At 39.9% G+C, this 16,309-nt stretch overlaps 1 protein-coding gene across 1 annotated transcript in view; it reads left to right on the forward strand.

Moving 5' to 3' along the window:
- LOC133538691 (CUB and sushi domain-containing protein 1-like) overlaps window positions 1-16,309 on the forward strand; it is a 1,135,806-nt gene that overhangs the window by 913,120 nt on the left and 206,377 nt on the right. The window lies entirely within an intron of this gene.

A 16,309-nucleotide genomic window follows, 5' to 3' on the forward strand; every position in this document is an offset into this window, starting at 1 on the left:
ATATGAAGTGTGTGCATGGGAACTGTACGTGTGCATTTGTGTCCAAATCAAAAATAAGAAAGACAGTAATCTGACCCGCAAATCACTGGCGGGTAGCAATAAAAGAGGAATTTTAAAATGAACACAATAAAACATGTTTAATTAAATCTCAGCCACCGCTGTGCTTTATAAAGACTGATAGACTGTCAAAGAAGACGGGCGGTGGGAGCACTTGAGACCAGCAGCAAATAACTGAAGTGGCTTTATCTCATGTTCACTTTTTTTTTATTTTTTGTTAATCAAGATATGCCCCTCACTTATCAACTTTTGCTTTCTGCTCGGCTTTTTCATATGCAAAGCCGCTGTCATTTGTATTTCAAGAGCATACACAAAAATGGATGCTTAACAAGGACAAATACTAATATAAATTGTTGTTTTACTTTTCCAGCGAAGGTAGAATAACTATGCTTCAAGATGATCCATTTCACTCTCCAGCCTTCAGTCAGCAGTTTTGCTGTTGATCTCGACAAATGTTAAAGGCCTACTGAAACCCACTACTACCCACCACGCAGTCTGATAGTTTATATATCAATGATGAAATATCAACATTGCAACACATGCCAATACGGCCTTTTTAGTTTACTAAATTGCAATTTTAAATTTCCCTGGAGTTTCTTCTTGAAAACGTCGTGTAATGATGACGTGTACGCATGACATCACGAACTGTTAGGAAATATGAGCGCTGCACACACACACAGCTAAAAGTCGTCTGCTTTAACCGCATAATTACACAGTATTTTGGAGATCTGTGTTGCTGAATCTTTTGCAATGTGTTCAATTAATATGGGAGAAGTCAAAGTAGAAAGATGGATTTGGGAAGCTTTAGCCTTTAGCCATACAAACACACGGTGATTCCTTGTTTAAAATTCACGGAGGTGAAACTTTACTATGGATCAGAGCGGTCAAGCAAACATGGATCCCTACCGAATGTCAACCAGCAGGTTTCGGTGAGAAAATTGTGGTAAAAAGTCGCTTCTTGCTGGAGATCAGCTGAGCTTGCGCCGTCCATAAAGCTGCCGTCGACTCCCCTGAGACACTGGTGTCAACACACCCGTGGACACACACCTCAGACTATCAGGTACTGTTAAACTCACTAAAACACTAGCAACACAATAGAAAGATAAGGGATCTCCCAGAATTATCCTAGTAAATGGGTCTAAAAACATCTGAATCTGTCCCAATGCAATCGCGTTTTTTTTTTTTCGTTTTTTTTTTTTTCCAGTCCGTCGCTATCAATATCCTCAAACACGAATCTTTCGTCCTCGCTCAAATTAATGGGGAAATTGTCGTTTTCTCGGTCCGAATAGCTCTTTTTGTTGGATGCTCTCATTAAAAACAATGTTAGGATGTGAGGAGCCATCAACGGGTGACGTCATCATCTGCGACTTCCGGTAGGGGCAGGGCTTTTCTGTTAGCGACCAAAAGTTGCAAACTTAATCGTGGATGTTCTCTACTAAATCCTTTCAGCAAAAATATGGCAATATCGCGAAATGTTCAAGTATGACACATAGAATGGACCTGCTATCCCCGTTTTCTTATTTAAACGGGGATAGCAGGTCCATTCTATATGTCATACTTGATCATTTCGCGATATTGCCATATTTTTGCTGAAAGGATTTAATAGAAAACATCCACGATAAAAAAAGCCTTGCCTTTATTGGAAGTAGCAGACGATGTGCGCGGGATGTCACGGGTTGTAGGGCTCCTCACATCCTCACATTGTTTATAATCATTGCCAGCAGCAGCGAGAGCTATTCGGACCGAGAAAGTGACAATTTCTCCATTAATTTGAGCGAGGATGAAAGATCTGTGGATGAGGAAATTTAAAGAGTGAAGGACTACGAAAAAAAAAAAAAAAAAAAGTTTATAAAAAAAAAGGCGATTGCAGTGGGAGCGATTCAGATGTTTTTTAGACACATTTACTAGGATAATTCCGGAAAATCCCTTATCTGCTATTGTGTTGCTAGTGTTTTAGTGAGATTAAATGGTACCTGAAAGTCGGAGGAGTGTGGCCACGGGTAAGTTGACGCCAGTGTCTCGGAGGGAAGTCACGGCAGCTGCAGCAGGACGGAAGCTCCACTGATGTCTCCGGTAAGAGGCGACTTATTACAACAATTTTATCACCGAAAACTGCCGGTTGACATGTAGTCGGGATCCATGTTTGCTTGACCGCTCAGATCCATAGTAAAGCTTCATCTTCGGGAATTTTAATTAAGGAAACACCGGCTGTGTTTTTGTGGCTAAAGGCTAAAAGCTTCCCACCTCCATCTTTCTACTTTGACTTCTCCATTACTAATTGAAAAAAATTGCAAAAGATTCAGCAATACAGATGTCCAGAATAATGTGTAATTATGCGATTAAAGCAGACTACTTATAGCTTGGATCGGGCTGGAAAATAATGTCTGCTACAACCGGTGACGTCAAATGCATGCATCATCATTCGCGTCATCATACCGCGACATTTTCAACACGACACTTTTCGGGGAATTAAAAATTGCAATTTAGTAACTAAAAAGGCCGTATTGGCATGTGTTTCAATGTTAATATTTCATCATTGATATATAAACTATCATACTGCGTGGTCGGTAGTAGTGGGTTTCTTTAGGCCTTTAATTAGGTGAAATTATTTGAGTGAACCATTGAACTATCGATACAGCAATGTATTAATCAGCAGAAGCCTAGTAATGATTTTGTATTCACATTATTGGCTAGTCATGGAAGACCGCAACATGGCTTTTGATCCATACAAAAGTCCCTCTTTTAGGGTGAAGTGTAAAATACGACAGCGGAGACCCCGGACTGTTGAAGGACTGAAGCTCTACATAAAACAAGAATGGGAAAGAAGTCCACTTTCAAAGCTTCAACAATTAGTTTCCTCAGTTACCAAACATTTATTGAGTGTTGTTAAGTGAAAAGGTGATGTAACACAGTGGTGAACATGCCCTTTCCCATCTACTTTAGCAAATGTTGCAGTCATAAAATTCTAAGGTAATTATTATTTGCGGGAAAAAAATTAAGTTTATGAGTTTGAACATCAAATATATTGTCTTTGTAGTGCATTCAGTTGAATATGGGTTGAAAAGGATTTGCAAATCATTGTATTCCGTTTATATTTGCATCCAACACAATTTCCCAACTCATATGGAAACGGGGTTTGTAAATGTTTCCAACAAAACGAACAAACCATAGATCTGCACTTATATGTGCAGTCAAATTAGCGAAAACCCCTGTGACCTGAGATTTATATCCGTTTCCCAATAATTGTCAACATAACACATCGCCATTCTCCACAAAAAGCACCACCCTCCAGTGTTGTTTGGATTATTTGTTTTGGATAAAAAACAAAGGGGTAACAGAGCTAAGACAGAATGACTGTGTTGGACAGTCGTAAAGGCCCATTGTTGCCTTTAGTATCAGAATGGACCACAGAAGCAGATGACGTAGCTGTGTATTTTAAAGTTTTTAATGTTCAAGCGCAGGGGGAAAACACAAAGCAATTGCACTCGAGGGGACAGCCAGTGCCATAAAGAAATTAAGATTAAGAAAAACAACAGGAGGAAGACTAAGGAACACAGAGCAAATACAAAGTAACAAAGTAAATGCAAAAATACTTTCTGTTGATGATAATAAAAGAATCATACCTCCTCGTCACTCTCCTGGTTCCTCACATGAATGTAATTTCTTGGGACCCCAGAAGGCCACAGAAAGAAAGCAGTCTTGCATGTAAACTTTCCACAACATAAAGTGATCTTCGAGCAGTGAGCAGTGCTCGAGACAAAGCATGAATAGGAAACGCTTTATTGGACGGCCTGGCGCAGTTGGAAGAGTGGCTGTGCCAGCAACCTGAGGGTTCCTGGTTCAATCCCCACCTTCTACCAACTTAGTCACGTCTTTTGTGTCCTTGGGCAAGACACTTCACCCTTGCTCCTGATGGGTCCTGGTTAGCAGCTTGCATGACAGCTCCCGCCATCAGTGTGTGAATGTGTGTGTGTATGGCTGAATGTGGAAATAGTGTCAAAGCGATTTGAGTTCCTTAAAAAGGTAGAAAAAGCCCTACACAAGTACAAACCCTGTTTCCATATGAGTTGGGAAATTGTGTTGAAAGTAAATTTAAAGTGATACAATGATTTGCGAATCATTTTCAACCCATATTCAGTTGAATAGGCTACAAAGACAACATATTTGATGTTCAAACTGATAAACATTTTTTTTTGTGCAAATAATCATTACTTTTAGAATTTGATGCCAGCAACACGTGACAAAGAAGTTAGGAAAGGTGGCAATAATTACTGATAAAGTTGAGGAATGCTCATCAAACACTTATATGGAACATCCCACAGGTGTGCAGGCTAATTGGGAACAGTTGGGTGCCATGATTGTGTATAAAAGCAGCTTCCATGAAATGTTAAGTAATTCACAAACAAGGATGAGGCGAGGGTCACTACTTTGTAAGCAAATTGTTGAACAGTTTTAGAACAACATTTCTCAACTAGCTATTGCAAGGAATTTATGGATTTTACCATCTACGGTCCATAAAATCATCAAAAAGTTCAGAGAATCTGGAGAAATCACTGCACGTAAGCGATGATATTACGGACCTTTGATCCCTCAGGCGGTACTGAATCAAAAACCAACATACGTGTGTAAAGGATATCACCACATGGGCTCAGAAACACTTCATATAACTCCTGTCAGTAACTACAGTTGGTCGCTACATCTGTAAGTGCAAGTTAAAACTCTACTATGCAAAGCCAAACCCATTTATCAACAACACCCTGAAACGCCGCCGGGTCCGCTAGCACCGAGTTCATCTAAGATGGACTGATGCAAAGTGGAAAAGTGTTCTGTGGTCTGACGAGTCTACATTTCAAATCATATTTGGAAACAGAGGACGTGGTGTCCTCCAGACCAAAGAGGAAAATAACTATTCGGATTGTTATAGGCGCAAAGTTCAAAAGCCAGCATCTGTTATGGTATGGGGGTGTATTAGTGCCCAAGCATGGGTAACTTACACATCTGTGAAGGCACCATTAATGCTGAAAGGTCCATTCAGGTTTTGGAGCAATATATGTTGTCATCCAAGCAACGTTATCATGGACGCCGCGGCTTATTTCAGCAAGACAATGGCAAGCCACGTGTTACAACAGCGTGACTTCGTAGTAAAAGAGTGCGGGTACTTTCCTGGCCCGCCTGCAGTCCAGCCCTGTCTCCCATCAAAAATGTGTGGCGCATTATGAAGCGTAAAATACAACAGTGAAGACCCCGTACTGTTGAACAACTGAAACTCTACATAAAACAAGAATGGGAAAGAATACCACTTTCAAAGCTCCAACAATTAGTTTCCTCAGTTCCCAAACGTTTATTGAGTGTTGTTAAAAGAAAAGGTGATGTAACACAGTGGTGAACATGCCCTTTCCCAACTACTTTAGCACGGGTTGCAGCCATGAAATTCTAAGTTAATTATTATTTGTAAAAAAAAAATAAAGTTTATGAGTTTCAAACATCAAATATATTGTCTTTGTAGTGCATTCAATTGAATATGGGTTGAAAAGGATTAGCAAATCATTGTATTCCGTTTATATTTACATCTAACACAATTTACCAACTCATATGGAAACGTGTTTTGTATAAGACAATACCATTACCCTGATTGGCAGCAGGTGTGGACCGCCTGCCAATCAACGGCAGGTGAGTGATCAAACAGTGCTCAGAGACAAACAGGAAATGGAACAAAATAAGAGCACTGATGAGAGGTAAATATAAAAACAAAGAAACAAACAGAAATGAAGTGACAGATCATCACAAGAGCAGAGTAAAACAATTTAGAACCACTGAATTCTGAGGAAAAGATAACAGAAACACGCTTGAAATGTTCATTTCAAAAGCAAATAACTGCATTAGATTAAATCTTTCCATTAGTCTGCGGTAAAAAAGAGTGGTCATACCTTGGAGAGCTGTTGCACAAGGTGGATTGACATGAATCATGGTTACAACATGAGAGATGTCAATTGATACAAAGAAGACGTTCATCAAACCTCTTAAAAAATACTTCTTCTGAAATCTGGACCAAGTACAAAAACATTAGAAGGTTGTAAAAGGCAAGCGTACTGGTAGACCAGGGAAAACCTCAAAGTACAGTGTCATGACAGAAAAAGTGAAAGAAAAAAAACCCACAAAATGTACTGCATAACAAGTTAAAAACAAATGGGCGAAAAATAAGACTGGAGTCACCGTCTTTGACCGAAACCGCCCGAAGAAAATGGAATTTAAATAGTAAACAGCTGAATGAAAGGTGTCAATATGGGCTAAAGAAAAGCAATCACAGACTATAAATGATTGGGTAGAAGTCATATTCAGTGATGAGTCATGAATCTGCATGAGGCAAGGTGATGTTGGCACTTTTGTTAGGTGCTGTTCTAATTAGATTTATGAAGATAACTGCCTGAGGAAAACATGCAAATTTCTACAGCCATTGATGACAATGTTATGAAGATATGGGGCTGCATGTAGGGATGGCAATTGATAAGATTTTTTCCGTTCCGATAATTTTTTCAATTCTGCTTAATGACTCGGTTCTTTATCAGCTATATTATCCATTATTATTTGTAAAAAAAAGGTGGAATAGCATCAATTTTGTTTAGTTTTGAAGTAACGTGGCCTTACAAAGGCAACAGTTAAGTCTTAAAAGGTACATAAAATAGTATAGAAAAAATAAATATAAAACATTAATATTCTGTAGAACATAAAATAAAACATATGTGGAAAGTACGCAAGAATCTAACATTTAACAACATTTTCAAAACTTTTAAGAATCTTTGTCATCTCTCTAGAAAATATATTGGTGAAACTCAAAACATTAAAATTGTTTGTTTCGATATACAACGTGAAATTATCATACGCTTAACATGCAACTCAAGATATGCCAAGCCTTCTTTTGATATAGTTATGCTGATTATAGTTTGGCACTTATGAAAGCCTTGAATTTTAAATATCAGAAAATGTGGGGTCTTTAAAAACAGTTAAAACATGATGATCGAAGTTATGATGAAGGCTTGACATCCCTTAATTTGCATGTAATGAGTTTATATTACGTATTAATTTCACATTTGAAGTTTATTGCTAAAATGACTTGACTTTCACACATTATTTTAAGTTTATGAGTTTCACCTGTATAATGAAATATCAACTTTTCTTTGAATATAACTAAACATTCACCAAAATCAGGAGTTAGGGGGAAATTGGTTCAAGCATTTGAATATGAAAATGCATTTTACCATAGACCAAAAACAGTGAAAATGTCCCTTTAAGGAAAGACACATAAGGTCAATGCCATATCATGCAAATAGTATGGATCCAAATCCAATTGAAAATCTATGGCCGAAGTTGAAGAAAATGGTCCATGACATGACTCCAACCTGCTAAGCTGATCTGACAGCAGCAATTGTAAAGAGGACTATTTGTCATTCCTTAAGTCCAGGCCTCAGAGACTGCAAGCTGGTATAAAAGCTAACAAAGTACAAGTGGTATTTTGTAGTTTGTTTTCATGATTCCATAACATTTTCCTCAGATTTGAGTGATTCTATGTTTTTTTTCCACTCTACTTCTAAAAATGAATCTGTTACTACCAGAATATATTATCTTCCTTTTCCTAAAGCTAGAAAAATGCCATTTAAAAGGACGAGAGTTGTGTGTCATGTCTGTTAACTGCTTTTATTTTTTTTATGAAATTAAACAACTAAATGAACATCCTCCAAGTGTGGCAATTCCATATTGTCTTGCAAAGGTTGTATATTTTAAAAACACTCTAAATAAGCTACACCCATTGAAATTAGTTGAAATCAATCTGTGCTTGCACCATCACCCCCGATGTTAAAGGCCTACTGAAATGAAATGTTCTTATTTAAACGGGGATGTGAGGAGCCATCAACGGGTGACGTCATCATCTGCGACTTCCGGTAGAGGCAGGGCTTTTCTGTTAGCGACCAAAAGTTGCAAACTTAATCGTGGATGTTCTCTACTAAATCCTTTCAGCAAAAATATGGCAATATCGCGAAATGTTCAAGTATGACACATAGAATGGACCTGCTATCCCCGTTTTCTTATTTAAACGGGGATAGCAGGTCCATTTTATGTGTCATACTTGATCATTTCGTGATATTGCCATATTTTTGCTGAAAGGATTTAGTAGAACATCGACGATAAAGTTCACAACTTTTGGTCGCTAATAAAAAAGCCTTGCCTGTACCGGAAGTAGCAGACGATGTGCGTGTGACATCACAGGTTGTGGAGCTTCTCACATCCACACGTTGTTTACAATCATGGCCACCAGCAGCGAGAGCTATTCGGACTGAGAAAGCGACAATTTCCCCATTAATTTGAGCGAGGATGAAAGATTTGTGGATGAAGAAAGTGAGAGTGAAGGACTAGAAAAAGAAAAAAAAACTAGACGGCAGAGTGATTCAGATGTTATTAGACACATTTACTAGGATAATTCTGGAAAATCCCTTGTCTGCTTATTGTGTTACTAGTGTTTTAGTTAAATTATATAGTCGTACCTGAAAGTCAGAGGGGTGTGGCCACGGGTGTGGTGACGGCCAGTGTCTCCGAGGGAAGCCACGTTTCTTGACGAGGCGAAGGCAGCCGATGCTTCTTCCATGGTGGAAGCATCCGACAGTCGAGGGCGGCCGGTTGGAGGAGGCAAGAGAGTCCTCAGCTGAATCTTTGACAAGTGCAAGAGGAACAATGCAAGTTCTCCGCTCACGTCTACAGTTAGAGCCGACTTATTACCACCAATTTCTCACCGAAACCCTTCCAGTTGACATGTGGTAGGGAACCATGTTCGCTTGACCGCTCTGTTCCATAGTAAAGCTTCACCGTCATCTTTCGGGAATGTAAACAAGGAAACACCGGCTGTGTTTGTGTTGCTAAAGGCGGTCCCAATACACCGCTTCCCACCTACATCTTTCTTCTTTGACGTCTCCATTATTAATTGAACAAATTGCAAAAGATTCATCAACACAGATGTCCGTAATACTGTGGACTTATGCGATGGAAAGAGACAACTTAAAAATGTCCTCTACAATGCGCGACGTCACGCGCACGCGTCATTATACCGCAACGTTTTAGCACGATACTTCCGCGCAAAATTTAAAATTGCAATTTAGTAAACTAAATCGGCCGTATTGGCATGTGTTGCAATGTTAATATTTCATCATTGATATGTAAACTATCAGACTGCGTGGTCGGTAGTAGTGGGTTTCAGTAGGCCTTTAACATATAGCATGTCTTGAAAAGATTGAAAATAACTTAAACATAAACAATACTCACTGCAAACAATTACAGCAGTTTTATGTAATCATATTGTACAGTATTTATCTTTGGGAACCAGCCTAATAAAGTGTCTATTTCAGGCTGCTCCTCCGTCCAGTGTCTGCCTATTATAAGCCATTTTAGGCCCTGTATTCATTGAGCTGAGTGATTGTTTCTCTTATGAGATCTGGCGACACTATTTCTGACTCTGTCTTGTGTAACAATAGGAGCTAGGAAATTGTTTTGTATGCTGCAACACTAAATTTACCCTAGTTTGTGAATGTGAGTGTGAATGTTGTCTGTCTATCTGTGTTGGCCCAGCAATGAGGTGGTGACTTTCCATGGTGTAGCCCGCCTTCTGCCCCATTGTAGCTGCGTCCCCGACCGCCCTGAAGGGAATAAGCGGTAGGAAATGGATGGATGTTGCGCACAGAGCTCTTTAACTGATGGACTGGAGAGGTTAGAGTTGACAACAACAGATGTATGCATAAGGCAAAGCTAGTGCTCACTTGTCCAGTATGTATTTTTTTTTGTTAAACATATCAAGCAAACCATTTGGCAGCTTCTCAATATTTTCATGGATTAATGTCCACTGTAGGTATGTTGTTTTGGCCCGGAAGCTAAATTGTGTTTTGTCGGGATGCAGACTAATAGTGCTTCACTTTGCCAAGTCTTCTACAGAGTAATACATGTTTTTAATCTTTTGTTTTTCTGATTCGGTTGGTGTCGTCTTTGTACCCGTGTTGTCAGTTGCGGTGGTTGGAGGGCAGGAATGTGTCGTTCTCTGGCTCAGGGCTGTTTGTTTGCTTGATATGGCCATTGCACATTATTGCACAGACCGGATATAGACACAAAAGATATGGCTATATACACTACAAGCTCATTTTAATTGGCTGTCCCCAGGCAACAGTTTGCCAAATGGTTAGAGTGTCCGCCCTAAGTTCGGTAGGTCGTGAGTTCAAACCCCGTCTGAGTCATACTATTTAAGTGGGACCCATCTACTCCCTGCTTGGCACTCAACATCAAGGGTTGGAATTGGGGGTGAAATTACCAAAATGATTCCCGAGCGCGTCGACCGCTGCTGCTCATTGCTCCCCTCACCTCCCAGGGGGTGAACAAGGTCATAGGTCAAATGCAGAAGACAAATTCCACCACACCTGGTGTGTGTGTCAATCATTGGTACTTTACTTTAACTTTAAAAGCAAGGTGACAGCAGGTAAACATACAAACCCTGTTTCCATATGAGTTGGTAAATTGTGTTAGATGTAAATATAAACGGAATACAATGATTTGCAAATCCTTTTCAACCCATATTCAGTTGAATGCACTACAAAGACAAGATATTTGATGATCAAACTCATAAACTTAAAAGTAAGAGGACTTGCCAAGGGGTTAAGGGATGAATATAGGCTGTCGGGCCCAAGTAGTAAGGCCGAATTTTTTATTGACGGTGTGGTGGTGGAACGTGAAGAGGTAGTTCAATTTTTTTTGCAAATAATTTTGTTTTAATTCTGTTTTCCGCATTCTTGAGTTAATAATACACCTGATTTACTAAAGGTCTGTGTGCACTAAAATATGTGCAAACTTTACAGCACACGCACAGCTGAGCGACTAAACATGTGCAAAGTAGATTTTGTCTTTTAAGTAAGCAGAATAAGGCCTGCAATCCATTGTGTGTCTGTGTCTTAATTAATTAGCAGAATATACGCTGATAATCAAAACGATAAAAATAGAATTTACACATCTGTGAAGGCACCATTAATGCTGAAAGGTCCATACAGGTTTTGGAGCTACATATTTTGCCATCTAAGCAACGTTATCATGGACGCCCCTACTTATTTCAGCAAAACAATGCCAAGTCACTTGTTACTACAGCGTGGCTTCATAGTAAAAGATTACGGGTACTCGACTGGCTTGCCTGTTGTCCAGACCTGTCCCCCATTGAAAATGTGTGGTGCATTATGAAGCCTAAAATACCACAACGGAGACCCCGGACTGTTGAACAACTTAAGCTGTACATAAAACCATAATGGGAAAGAATTCCACCTGAAAAGCTTAAAAAATGTGTCTCCTTAGTTCCCAAATGTTTATTGAGTGTTGTCAAAAGAAAAATTGATGAAACACAGTGGTGAAAATGCCCTTTCCCAACTACATTGGCACTTGTTGCAGCCATGAAATTATAAGTTATTAATTATTTGCAAAAAAATAAATACAATTTCTGAGTTTGAAGACCAAATATCTTGTCTTTGTAGTGCATTTAATTGAATATGGGTTGAAAAGGATTTGCAAATCATTGTATTCCGTTTATATTTACATCTTACACAATTCCCCAACTCATATGGAAATGGGGTTTGTACTTAATAATGTGAGCCAGCAATCTGTCACAACCTTTTCAGCATCCAATCAGACATTATTGTGAGGTTTTGTATTAGTGTTTCTAAAAATCAGATATACCGGCCCCTAGACACATTTTTTTTCTCTAAAAATAATTACCCAGGCCTGTTTTAGACCGGCACAATCTAATAACAGACGAATCAAAATGTTTTGGGGCTTTTTTTTAATACTCTGAGCATATTGTATACTTTTCCAAATTCAGATCTCATTAGATTGTTCGGATGTGAGTCTACGTGAATGCTTTTTGTTTTGCTCTTCACCTTTTCCAATTTATACCTTTCCCTAGTCTTCTGCTCCATATTGACTAGTTTCATCACATACTTCGGGCACTTCTTTTTCCCTTCCTATTACTCTGTCTGGGGCCAGATCTTGGGGGCATTTAGACAAAGCTCATTAGACAGGTTGAGACCCTCTTAAATAATACAGCGCTACTTGCACTCCCTCCATTGCCTCTCGCTTCGCCTTCCGCCGCCTCGCATATCCACCTTCCCTCTTTCTCCTGTGCTGCTCCTGTCTGTCTGATTCGCTCGGTGTTGTTCTGTGATGCTCTCTCTCCCACACACACTACCCTTCTCAAAATGCTCTTTTTATTGGTTCCCATGGTAACTAAGAGCTATTGCAAGAAAGAGGGAATTCTCAGTGACTGTTGATAGGCTTCTTTCTCGCCCTCGCTTCCTCTTTCTTTCTTTGTATGTGTGTGTGTGTGCATGTGTGTGTGGGTGTGTGTGTGTGTGTGTGTGCGTACGTTAGAGCGGGAGAAGGAGTAAAAGATGGCACTATTACAAAGTGCCGCCAAGAGGCAGGACACACGCATGTATATGTACACTAATGAATATTTGAATGCAACTGTTTTTGAGTAGCCTTTGAGCAGTCCTCCAAATGTTAGTTCTGCGAAAAAAAATGTATAAGTGTGTGTGTGTCCGTGTGTTATTGGGTAAGTGTGACTGCATGTATCTTTATTGCATGAATCAACACGCTGTCAAGGGACTGTGCAGTGGTTCACTTAGCTGACTTCCTTTTGTCCTTTGTGGGGTCACACCATCACTAAAAGGTAGTATTGTGGCAATCTCGAGCCAACGAGAGACTTGTTATTGGGACTTGTGCTGTTGTGTTAGGGAATGGTCTTTTTTGCAATAGCAATAGAACCACAGAACTTTCCTCCAGAAAGTCTTATTTTTGTCCATGTGATGTCAGATGAAACAAAAATTGAGTTGTTTAGCCACAATACCCAGCAATATGTTTGGAGGAGAAAAGGTGAGGCCTTCAATCCCAGGAACACCACCTATCGTCAAGCATGGTGGTGGTAGTATTATGCTTTGGACCTGTTTTGCTGCTAATGGAACTGGTGCTTTACAGAGAGTAAATGGGACAATGAAAAATGAGGATTACTTCCAAATTCTTCAGGACAACCTAAAATCATCAGCCCGGAGGTTGGGTCTTGGGCGCAGTTCAGTGTTCCAACAGGACAATGACCCCAAACACACGTCAAAAGTGGTAAATTAATGTCTAAATCAGGGTAGAATTAAGGTTTTAGAATGGCTTCCCCAAGTCCTGACTTAAACATGTGGACAATGCTGAGGGAACAAGTCCATGTCAGAAAACCAAAAAATGTAGCTGAACTGCACCAATGTTTTCAAGAGGAGTGGTCAAAATTTCAACCAGAAGCTTGCCAGAAGCTTGTGGATGGCTACCAAAAGTCCCTTTTGCAATGAAACTAGCTAAGGGACATGTAACCAAATATTAACATTGTTGTATGTATACTTTTTGACCCAGCAGATTTGGTCACATTTTCAATAATAAATTCATAAAACAACCAAACTTCATGAATGTGTTTAATGACCAACAAGTATGTGCTCCAATCACTCTATCACAAAAAATAAGAGTTGGAGAAAATATTGGAAACTCAAGACAGCCATGATATTATGTTCTTTACAAGTAAACTTTTGACCACGACTGTACATAAACACACAGTGGGGCTGTTCCAACGGTGTAATTTGTCCGAGGAAAAAATGGAAATCTGGCTTTTCTGACCTGAAAATGAGGCTGTCAGAATTCATGCAAAATCTTTTTTTTTTTGGATGGGTGGAGGCTGATGTTCGCAGGAGCACATGTCAGGTGCACAAACCCCTGCAATTTACTGTAACCCAACAATCAGTCGTATTTTCAGTTTGGAACATGGATGATTCAGGTAGGCATAGGCAATATTGGAGACGGAAGCATTCGAAATCTTTACATGTTTTCATTTTAAAAGCGCTATACGTGCTACAAAGCAATGCAATAAATATATATATGGGGTGTTTTGGGCTAGGAACAGAAGACTAGTTTCAACTCGTAGAGAGAGGCAGAGCTTGAATTGTAGTTTGGTTGACACCGTGTATTAGAGAATTAGTGATGGACAGCAGATATATACACACACAATGAGTTGAATGGCCATTCAACATGAAAGCTATTTAAAGAGAAAAAATACAAGTACTATATACATATATACAATTCCATTTAACTAATCAGTGTCTCTGGATCTTGTTTAAATCTCAGTTCAGATAATACCGGTAGTTCTTGGAAAAAAAAGATGGCAGTACAGTCCATGTGCTGCAGGTAAAGTGAGAATTGTAAAGGGTTGGCTCGAGAGCCTCCTACCAGCCCAGATAGAGCAGGTGGTGAGGTTCCTGGCTGGAATCTTCCAAACTTGATCCTTGGACTAGGTGATTATTTTGCTTAGCTCGCCATCAAAAAGAGAAGCCTGGCCAATTGAGCTTCTACAGTCAAACACAGCTTAATGACAAAGAATCGGGCGCTGGAAGTCGGCTCTCGAGCAGAAATGCAATCGATCTCTCATGTCCTGTCTCCTGGCTGCTTCCTGCTATCGGCTTATAAGCACCACTAATTGGACCGCGGCGGTCACGTGACAAGGGAAGAGTGCGCCGAGTTGCCAAAGATTAACTAGAGCAAGAGCATACCAGTCACTTTCGGCTACCGGTATATACCTACAGCTGATTGGACTGGGGCGGTCACGTGACTAGGAAGTGCGCAAAGAGTAAATAGAAAGGCAAGAGCCTAATAGTCTCCGCAAATGTATTTGACACCTGCGTTACAACAGCAGTGTGTAACTAGCCCGCCCCTTTACTCACCTGCTTGTGACTCAGAGAGTGTTACGGATGGTAGGAAACATGCAGCAGGCGATCTGTAAAACGGTGTGTCGATAACGCTGCCATGAATTTGACTTGTTTAAAACGTCCAAACCACTGATTCTCAAACTGTGGTACGCACGCTCCATGTACGGGTATGTCAAATAATCACCTAATGAAATATTTAAACACAGTGTTACTGTTCAAATTGTGTGTAAAATTACAGTGGCCAACATTATTAAATCTACTTGTTAAATAAAACCTCTGCCTTGTTTTAATGAATACTTTCGCCTACTATGCAACTTTACCGTTGGTCTATATGTTTTTTTTTTTATCTGAGGTCTTTCGTAGTGAAAAAAGTTTCAGAACCATTGGTCTAAGCCAGGGCTCGGCAACCTAAAATGTTAAAGAGCCATATTGGACCAAAAATACCCAAAAATAATTTGTCTGGTATAGGTGGACTGGCAACACTAAATTGGCCCTAGTGTGTGACTGTGATTGTGAATGGTGTCTGTCTATCTGTGTTGGCACTGCGATGAGATGGTGACTTGTCCAGGATGTACCTCGCCTTTCACCCATATGCAGCTGAGATAGGCTCCAGCACCCCCCGCGACCCCGAAAGGGATAAGCGGTGGGAAATGGATGGATGGACGGAATTTTTCTGGAGCCACAAAAAATTTAACGCCTTATAAAAGTTTTATAATGAAGGCAAAACATGATGTAAATGTATATATTAGCTATGTTAGCCTGCTATTAAAATGATTATGGATCGCAGGCTGACGCAATTCTTCATTGACAGAAATGTTAAAATGTATTTTGCACATTTTTACCAAATTGGAAAACATTAATAAAACAGAGGCTTCTCAGAGGGTGGGATAACTCCTGGAAATTACTGGCTTAGAATGGCCAAAGGTAAAGATGTGTGTGTCCACGTTAAAGAATGAATTTATTTACAACCTTTGCAAGCTGGGTAACATTTGCTGTGGTCTATCAGAAATGCAGCCAATATTACTTTCAGATAATTAAAATTAAATACACAGAGGACATAAGTAAAGGAAAATAAATTAGCTCAAATATACCTACAAACGAGGCATAATAATTCAATGTGTACGTACAACTAGCAAAATATGCCTGACGAGCATTACACAAGTTAATAACAACAAAGCTCATCTATCTGCATTCCATCCATCCATCCATCCATTTTCTACCGCTTATTCCCTTTCGGGGTCGCGGGGGGCGCTGGCGCCTATCTCAGCTACAATCGGGCGGAAAGCGGGGTACACCCTGGACAAGTCTCCACCTCATCGCAGGGCCAACACAGATAGACAGACAACATTCACACTCACATTCACACACTAGGGCCAATTTAGTGTTGCCAATCAACCTATCCCCAGGTGCATGTCTTTGGAGGTGGGAGGAAGCCGGAGTACCCGGAGGGAACC

Source organism: Nerophis ophidion, linkage group LG02 (assembly GCF_033978795.1).
Source record: "Nerophis ophidion isolate RoL-2023_Sa linkage group LG02, RoL_Noph_v1.0, whole genome shotgun sequence".
Taxonomy (NCBI): Eukaryota; Metazoa; Chordata; class Actinopteri; order Syngnathiformes; family Syngnathidae; genus Nerophis; species Nerophis ophidion.